The sequence below is a fragment of the Hemicordylus capensis genome, chromosome 3, assembly GCF_027244095.1.
Source record: "Hemicordylus capensis ecotype Gifberg chromosome 3, rHemCap1.1.pri, whole genome shotgun sequence".
Lineage (NCBI taxonomy): Eukaryota > Metazoa > Chordata > Lepidosauria > Squamata > Cordylidae > Hemicordylus > Hemicordylus capensis.
Genome location: NC_069659.1, coordinates 135,453,717 through 135,462,681, shown reverse-complemented (window position 1 = coordinate 135,462,681; position 8,965 = coordinate 135,453,717). Strand labels below are relative to the sequence as shown.

General features: G+C 45.4%; 1 long non-coding RNA gene across 1 annotated transcript; it reads right to left on the bottom strand.

The window, feature by feature from the left end:
* Window positions 1-552: 552 nt before the first annotated feature.
* LOC128349040 (uncharacterized) lies at window positions 553-7,369 on the bottom strand. Its single transcript, XR_008318514.1, has 3 exons — window positions 6,932-7,369; window positions 2,752-2,909; window positions 553-657 (listed from the first exon to the last, which is right to left on the bottom strand). It is a non-coding gene; the product is annotated as an uncharacterized LOC128349040 (long non-coding RNA).
* Window positions 7,370-8,965: the final 1,596 nt, after the last annotated feature.

Genomic DNA, 8,965 nt, shown 5'->3' with positions numbered 1-8,965 from the left:
AACCCCCAGAACTGCAATTTTCTGTGCAAAGGTTCTCCTTGCCGTATGCACAGCGAATTTATGTGAACTGTATACAGTGCTGAGACTCTTTTATGTAGCATGTTTCCCTGACTGATAGCTAAAAGAGGTTAGGCTGAATCTCAGTGGATCAATTAACAGAGGGACCTGTCCTTCAACAGAAGAAGATCTATTTCAGGATTTGCATATCACTGGGAAAAATTACAAAGCTGAGATAAATACAAGCCCGATAATAACTCACTGCAGACTTGGCTTCATTCCTAGATTTCCTTGGCTGTTTGTCCTAATAAAGTGTCTCCATGGCACTTAGGGCAGGAAGGTTATTAGTAGCTGTCAATCAAAGGCAGGAGTATGTGTCGGCAGGAGCAGGAAGAGAAGAGAGGTGACATTCATCCTCTCCTTTCCCTTATATACTGGGTGTAAAAGTCATTCAGAGCAAGTGGTTAAAAAGAGAGAGGTCCTCCTTCATCCCCCATGGAAAAAAGGAAACTGCCTTGGTAACCAACAATTTAATAATATAGCAGCTTATGTCAATCATTTTCTTTTACTTTTATTGATACCAGGATGTTTATTAAGTGCCAGGACTGTGAAGGACGCATATACAGAAAAAACAAAACAAAATAGGCGGCATCAAGACACCTGGAAAAGAAGAAGAAAAAGAATTGCTTGGTTTTAGATTGTAATCTGAAGTTCAAATACACCTTTAAAACTATTTCAGCTTGAAGTGAAACTTAGCCTGTCTGAAGAGAAAAAGCATCTTTGGTTTTCACACCTCAGCACTGAACATCCTTTTAAAACAACAAAAAAAAAACCCCAAAAAAACCCACCGTTTACCAGCAATCTGTACACGCTTCTCTTATCTCATTCACATCAGATCAGTGATTGTAACTTCCCTAAGTTGATACTCCAAACCGATCTATATAGCAATTAATTAATACTTTAAAGGTCTTTAATTTACTGTACCGTTTTCTTAATTAAAGTATATCTACAGCGAGAGTACATCTTCTCTGTATATGCATATTTTCATAAGTAACAGAGTCCATAGAGTGCTAATTGATATCCTGGTCTCCAGATAATACTTTACTAAATGAAATGACAATTATAACCAATTAAAATTCACTTTACATACTACTTCACCTATTTTGTATGTATTATGCATGAAGGCAGAGAGCACTTTGCCTCATTGCTCTGGATTTGTGCGTGTCTGTGAAACTGATGGACAGCTCCAAGGTATTTCTTTAAAGTGAGGCTTTGGCTGTTGCTTTTTAAAAATCACCTAGTTCCCATCGATATCCATATTTTTATTTTATGAAAAGCTCTTTAAAATACTGCAGTGTGTAATTATATGAATATATGTCTGTCCCCAGGATGCTTTGTTTAATAACCAAAAAAATTACCAGCATAGCTCATAATCACAATGACAGATTAACATATTAACTTGGAAAGTCACTGGTAGATCAGAGCAGTTGGAAAAGGCCAAATCACCAAATCAGATATTTTTGACAATGAGGCTAACAAAAGGGGATCTAAATATTTCATTGCATGTTCCAGATTTCCTTGGGGCAAAATATACACTTCAGTGTCCCTTCTGAATATAGACTGTACACCAATAGGCAAAGGAAAGAAAAACAAGTTAAGGTTGTGGGAGCCATCCTTTAAATTCTTGGGTAAATTCAGTTGTGTGAATCCAATCCCACCTGAGCTCAAGAGGATCTCTTCCATTATAATTCCTTGTATATTTGATTTAATTAATGATGCTGTGAAAAACCGTGCAAGAGCAGATTCTATGAGCGTTTTGCCACCTGTGAAACACGAAGTGCTTATCCAAGTCAGTCCCTAAACAGTTTAGATTTTTTTTAAAAAGCAACAACACAACACCCAAAAGCTAAAGAGAGTTCTGTGGCATCCCTTTCCCTGTGCCCGCCCCCTCCCCCTGCAATTGCACTTTCTTGACTGCACCATCTGTGAGCCAGGTTTGGACAAGAGCGTGCAGAGAAGCATCCTCAGTAGCTGGCCCACAGCTGTGGAACTCTCAGATCCTGGAGACTTGCCAAAGAAACACTGAGCATATTTCAGAAACATTTATTTAGGCTGGCTTTTGGTAATTAGAGCTGAGCCTGTTGCGTGTGGAGTGTTTAGTGTATCATTTTAAAATCTATTTTCAACATATTCTTTTAAAATACATATTTGTTTTAAAACATCACTGCACAAACTGAGTTTTTAGGATGGCCAAGGATTAGTGAAATTCAAGCATGCTTAAAATGAAAGAATATTCCAGATATGAATAATGCAACCATTTGTCATTGGGAAAACGCATAATTAATTTCTGCCTGATTGCAGCCTGGCGGGTATACGCATGGAACAGAGAGGGGTCACAGGGAAGAGGGAGATGAAGACCTGGAAGTATATGCAGAACATATTATTTCAGTGATCCACACTCCAGTTAGGCAGAGAGGCATGGGAAATGCTGCATCTCTGTGGCAAAGCATATGCTGAGCATTATGAGGTTATGAGCATTATGACATTCCAGCTAAATAGACTTGAATAGCAGAGCCACAAAAAGGCCTCTGTCTGAGATCCTAGAAAATTTATGTTAGAACATTAATGTTATGTTCTGATTCAACAGAAGGCAGTTCCTTATATAAAGATAAGGAAGAGAAGAGGGGTTTGGTTATGGCTAATGAAGCAACCTACACTTGGTAAGCAGGAAGGAATAACCAGAGATGTACTTACCCCTGGACTTCTGGGCAGAGGTCCAGGGGCTCCACACCCTCTGGGGCCACCCAATTTTTCTATAATATGTCCTGGGTGGTTTGGTCGCTGTGCTGCACCACCAACCCTTACTGCGCCAAGCATGACTGTGACTTGTGTCGAACAGCTGAGCGTGAAATCTTCCTTAGAGACAGAAGGGAGAGTGGGGAAAGAAATATGTGGGAAGACAGAGAATACGTTAAGTTGCATGTTGAAATGTTTCTGCTAATGCATATTTGCAAAAATATACCTGTTTTATATTCTTGTGAGTTCACTTGCTGTTTTTGCCCTCAAGAACCCATGTTAAAAATACTGCATGCATCCCAGTGTGTGTGTGGGGGGAGGGGAGGGTATAGGAGGAGGAGGCTTAACTTGCAGAGGGGGTGGGGGTCATCCAAAGACCTTTAGGTCCAGGCTCCAAAATTGCCTAGGTGCACCTCTGGGAATAACTCTGGAAGGCCCAGTGCTGTCCCACTTGCCATAGCCTCCTTCCCATTTGCAATTAAGAAAGAAGTGCACATTTGCAGCAATGATTCTGGAGTTCCTGAAACTTCTAGACTAGAAGTTTCACCACAATGCCACATGTTAGAGATAGCTTTCTTTAAAAGGTTTGTGGAAATGGTACACAAGGGTCAAATTGTGTTGAGGAAAACCATTTGTGAATATGAAATATCATTGTGTGTAGGAAACATAACATGTCTAAATAACATCATCATTCTCAGGTGCCATGTCACCACTTGCTCCAATAGTTAACCTAAAAACCTCTTGCAACTATAACCCACTGGATTCATTCTTTCAAGTTTTGCTTCTGTACACTATTCATTCTGTGAGTTAAATGTTTGTAGGAGCCCTGTTAAAGCCCTACTGGAAGACGTAGAAAATATAAAGACACAGAATATATAATACCAGCAGTAGACCTTGTTGAGTTGTGCCATCACTGGCTGTCATAGACAAGTCACTTCATTGTCATCATAATAGCAATTGACGGCGGAGGGGGGGATGCACATTACAAAAGATTTAATTAATTAATTAATGTGAAAAAATTAATCCAAATACTTGCAGGGCAGTGTAACGTTAAAGTAAAGTTGAGCCGTTGAGTCAGTGTCGACTCCTGGCAACCTCAGAACCATGTGGTTTTCTTTGGTAGAATACAGGAACAGTTTACCATTGCCATCTCCCATGAAGTATGAGATGATGAAGCTATTCTCACGATCTGTGAGAAGAGCTTCTGTCGGGTCTGCGAGGAGAGCAGTTTTAGCCCAATCTCCCCACAGACGATCCTGCCCAGAGCCCAGGGGTGGTGGGGGTAGCGGGGATTGAGGGCTGGCTGGCCCCCGGAAGTTCCAGGATGCTCTGTGCGAGCGCGCAGAGCATCCTGGAGAGACCCCCGAGGCCAGGAGTCTACTTGTGTGTTGCTGTGTGCCACGGTGACACACGAGAAACAAAATGAGGTTAACGGAGCGGTTAGCTGTCTTATCTGGACAGAGCTTCAATGTATTGATTCTCATCCAGCATTTTATTTATATCTGTGTAAACCACTTTGGGGACTTTTGTTGAAAAGCAGTATATAAATATTTATCATATTTGTATTATCAATTCCCAGCACTGACAGAACACTTTCACTGCTTCTCCTGAGACCAATGAAAATGGAAAAAGAAAGATGGCTGTCTTCAGCGTACTGATGTTATTGTCATCTCACTCACAATATCTGGGTGAACTAACTCAACAGATATAATGTTGATATTAAAAAGGATAGGGAATAAGATGAACCCTGTGAGACCCAAGAGCACAATTGCCAAGGAGTTGACCAGCAATCCTCCAGCACAATGTTCTTGAATTGGACATCCAGGTAGGAATTGAACCACTGAAATACAGTGCCCCCAATCCCAACAACCTATGCAAAATAATGTCATGACTAATGGTATCAAAACACTGCTGAAAGGTGCAGGAGAATAAGGAGAATCACTCCCAGCTCTCTTCCTGGCATAGGTAATCCATCAGGGCAACCAAGGTGTTTTCTGCACAAGACTCAAACCTGACACTAGATTGAAATATATCTAGATAATGAGGCTATTCTGACAATCAGGTGAAATGGGGCTAGGCTCTCCTAGCCTGATTTAGCCTGACCGTGTGAGCCACCGGGCTCGCAGATGAGCCCGGTGGCTTCCAGGCAGTTAACCCGCCTAACTACCCCTCCCCTTAAACTGGGTTTGTGGAGCGAGTGCTCTGCAAACCCGGTTTTCAAAATCATGAGTAGCTGCGGCTACTCATAAGTAGACCCCCAGCCGGGAGGCTTAAAAGTAGCCTCCCAGCTCGGGGGTCTCGCCAGTATGCCCTGCGCGCTTGCACAGGGCATACTGGAGCTTCCGAGGGCTGCGTGGCCCCCAATCCTCCCAGCCCCCACCAGCTCCGTCATGGAGCTGGCAGGCATGTGGGTGGCTGCTGCGGCCGCCCAGAGCAAGACTGTCTGCTTGTCTGTGAGGAGAGCGGGTTAGCCTGCTCTCCTAGCAGACCCCCTAGAGGCTCTTCTCACCGATTGTGAGAAGAACCTCAATGAATTTTGTCCAAGAGCTATTAGAGCTGTCTGATCAAGCATCATGTGCACCATTCCCATTTTCTGTATTTCTCTACCATCCTCAAACCCATCCACTCCATGCTAACTGTGCTGAGTTCCTGCTTCGTGTGGTGAATCATTTGCTATCTTCCTATAACTCCATTCATCATTTTAGTATAAGTCCATTGGTAGTCAAGTAGGTTAGGGCCTCCTTCCATGTGACATATGTTCAACAGTGAGATGCAACTGATTCCAGAGAAGTATGCCATATTCTATGGCAAATATAGTATTTTCTCAAGATGTAAGTGAACTTAAGCACATGAAGGAAGAAAAGTTCATTACACATTGGCAAAAAGGTTTGAAAGAGTATCCATTCAAATATAGCTCTCTCCTTAAAAAAATATTTTAAGCCTGCTTTGGGAAGAGCCCCTTTATTATTACTTACTTACTTCTTTGCTTTCTATACCGCCCTTCCAAAAATGGCTCAGGGCAGTTTACACAAAGAAATAATAAACAAATAAGATGGATACCAGCAACAGTCGCTGGAGGTACTGTGCTGGGGGTGGATAGGGCCAGTTACTCTGCCCCTGATAAATAAAGAGAATCACCACGTTAAAAGCTGCCTCTTTGCCATGTAAGGCGAGTTGCAAAAAAAAGATTCCACCATTATGAGCCTCAACATTCAATTACTTATAAATATGTCAATTGAGCAAATAACTTCAAACTTGTTGAGTGTGATCTACTTGATGAGGTCTCTAAATGTGCCTAATTTCAAGGAGAACTGATACTGTAAAAATTGCCACAGCTACAGCAAGTTAAAGAGTGCAGAAAATTAACACTTTCCCCTACCCCAACCTTTAGAACAGCATATGGCATAATTTTTTAAAGAATCTTTTCAAAGGCGAAAATGACGGATGTATTCTGTCAGGCTTGCTTAAAAGGAGAGCCTTTTAGTGGGTTTGGTGAAGTGTTAAGCAGCAGTTCAAAAGTTATTAAGGTCCCATTATTTCTCTGCCCCATTAAAGCCTATGAAAAGCAGGTGCTGGCAAAGTGCTGGCAGTTATGCAAGTGTGACTGTTTTGGTAATGAAGCCAAAGTTTGCCAGTCCTCTGACATCAGCAGGGTGATCCAGCGAGTGGATTTCTATTGGAAATGCAATGCCTATTCTATTAGTTATGGAATTTGAACTCTCAAAGGGGGAGGGGAGACATGGAATGGACAGTTGGGGAAAGCCAGGTAGGTAGTTAGAACAATGTGAGGGAGAAGCAGTGTGGGGGCTTCCTTCTGAATAAAACTGCCCAAGATTGCTGCACCCTTTTCTTCCCCCTCCCCCATCTTCGTAGGCAGAGAGACTCCCTCACACTTCTTCAGAATTCCCTCACACCTCTCTCATTTGACTACCTCACAGAGTCCTGTTGTCCATTCCCCACTGTCAGAAGACTGACAGGAAAACTGCTCTTGGTTTCTGAAGTAAGAGGGCCTCATTGATTCCAGTGGAGTGGGCCACTTCAATGGGAGTGGGAAACTCCATAGGTCAGTAATCTAATATATGAACTAGTGTTTTCAGGCCCGTTGTAATAACGAGCGCTAGCACCTCCCCCCCCCCACTTGCCTCCGCATCCGGCCCCGCAGCCAACAACTGTCACTGCCGCTGCCAGCCTCCATGCCGCGGACGGTCTCCCCAGCCGGGCAAGGGCCCCAATCACCCCCCCGCCCGGCTCCGGTGGCGCTGCCAGGCCTCGGTTGTGGCTCCGCCACCACCTCGGCCAGCTTCCCCCGCCGCCTCTTCCCCCCGCCCGGCTTTGGCGGCGTGGCCAGGCCTCGGCCATGGCTCTGCCGCGGCCTCGGCTGCGCCGTGTCCTCTGGCTGAGGCGGCGGCTTTGCCGCCACCTCGGCCAGTTTCCCCCGCCGCCGCATACCCGGCTTTTTTGGGACGGCCGCTTCTGGCCGCCCAAGATGGCCGCCGGGTGCTGGCGGTCGTGTCTCCCTTGCTCTGTTCTGGGTATGCGCATGCCCAGAACAGCCCAGGGAGGCACGAACACACACCTTGGTGTCCGTCCACGGACTGACACCAAGGCTTTTATTAGAGAGGATTCTCATGGGTGTGCCATGGAATGTGCATCCCAGAGCCCAGCTGATTGGCTGGGGAGTGGACACGCCTGATTGGCTGAGGCACACCCAGAAGGATTGGTTGCCGCGGCGGCCCAGCTGTGGAGGCCAGAGGTGGCGGGCCCGGCCGTGGAGGCAAGGCCCAAGAGGGGGAGAGGAGAGGAGAGCTGGTCTTGTGGTAGCAAGCATGACTTGTCCCCATAGCTTAGCAGGGTCTGCTCTGGTTGCATCTGAATGGGAGACTAGAAGTGTGAGCACTGTAAGATATTCCCCTCAGGGGACGCTCTGGGAAGAGCAGAAGGTTTCAAGTTCCCTCCCTGGCTTCTCCAAGATAGGGCTGAGAGAGATTCCTGCCTGCAACCTTGGAGAAGCCGCTGCCAGTCTGTGAAGACAATACTGAGCTAGATAGACCAATGGTCTGACTCAGTATATGGCAGTTTCCTATGTTCCTAGGGGGGGAAATAAAGTGGAGAGGGGACAGAAGTGGCAGTGGGGAGGAGAGGTGGCTGGGTCCGGAAGCAGAGACTGGGGCAGAAGGCAGGGGGAGAGGTAACCGCCGGCCCCAAAATGCACACAGATGCTCTGTGTGGGGTCAGCTAGTTGTCACTATTTTTCAAGTGAGGGTCACCTTGTTGTTGTTGTTTTAAAATCTCCAGTGTGAGAGCCATTCCCCACCTCCATGCAGTGCTGTGATTTTCCCAGAGCCGGGGGGTGGGGGGGTGGGGGGTCAACTTGTGGAATTCTCTGCCATAAGTTGTGGTGACAGCCAACAACCTGGATGGCTTTAAGAGGGGTTTGGATAACTTCATGGAGGAAAGGTCTATCAACAGCTACTAGTCGGAGGGCTAATGGCCACCTCCAGCCTCAAAGGCAGGATGCCTCTGAGTACCAGTTGCAGGGGAGTAGCAGCAGGAGGGAGGGCATGCCCTGAACTCCTGCCTGTAAGCTTCCAGTGGCATCTGGTGGGCCACTATGTGAAACAGGATGCTGGACTAGATGGGCCTTGGGCCTGATCCAGCAGGGCTGTTCTTATGAGGGAAGGAGTAAGAATAACAGAGCCCTATAAAGCCCCAGCACCAAGTCATACTGCACAGCACTTGTCTCATAGAGTTCTGTGGCCAAAGTGCTGGGAAGAACAACACTTCCCAGTTCTCTGTGTGTACCTTTTAAGATGGTGCTGGGGCTTTACAAGCCTTTGTTATTCTTATAGCCCTCCCCTCTGTCCTCCAATGCTGGAAAAAGCACAGTACTACATGGAGGTGGTAAATGGCTCTCCCACTGGAAATTGTTGGGGTTTTTTTTAACCAAAGTGGCCCCCACATGTACCTTTTAAGATATTGTACATACTACAGTATGTTTTGTTTTTAATTGTGTATTTATTTTAATGTGTATATCCTGTTCTTCTGAGGAGCCCAGAGTGGTGTACATGGTTATTATATGGGGATTTCAACTTGGGTCTTCATGGTCCTAGTCTAGCATTCTAATCACTACACCACACTGGTTCTACTACACCATTGTAAGACTCAACTATAA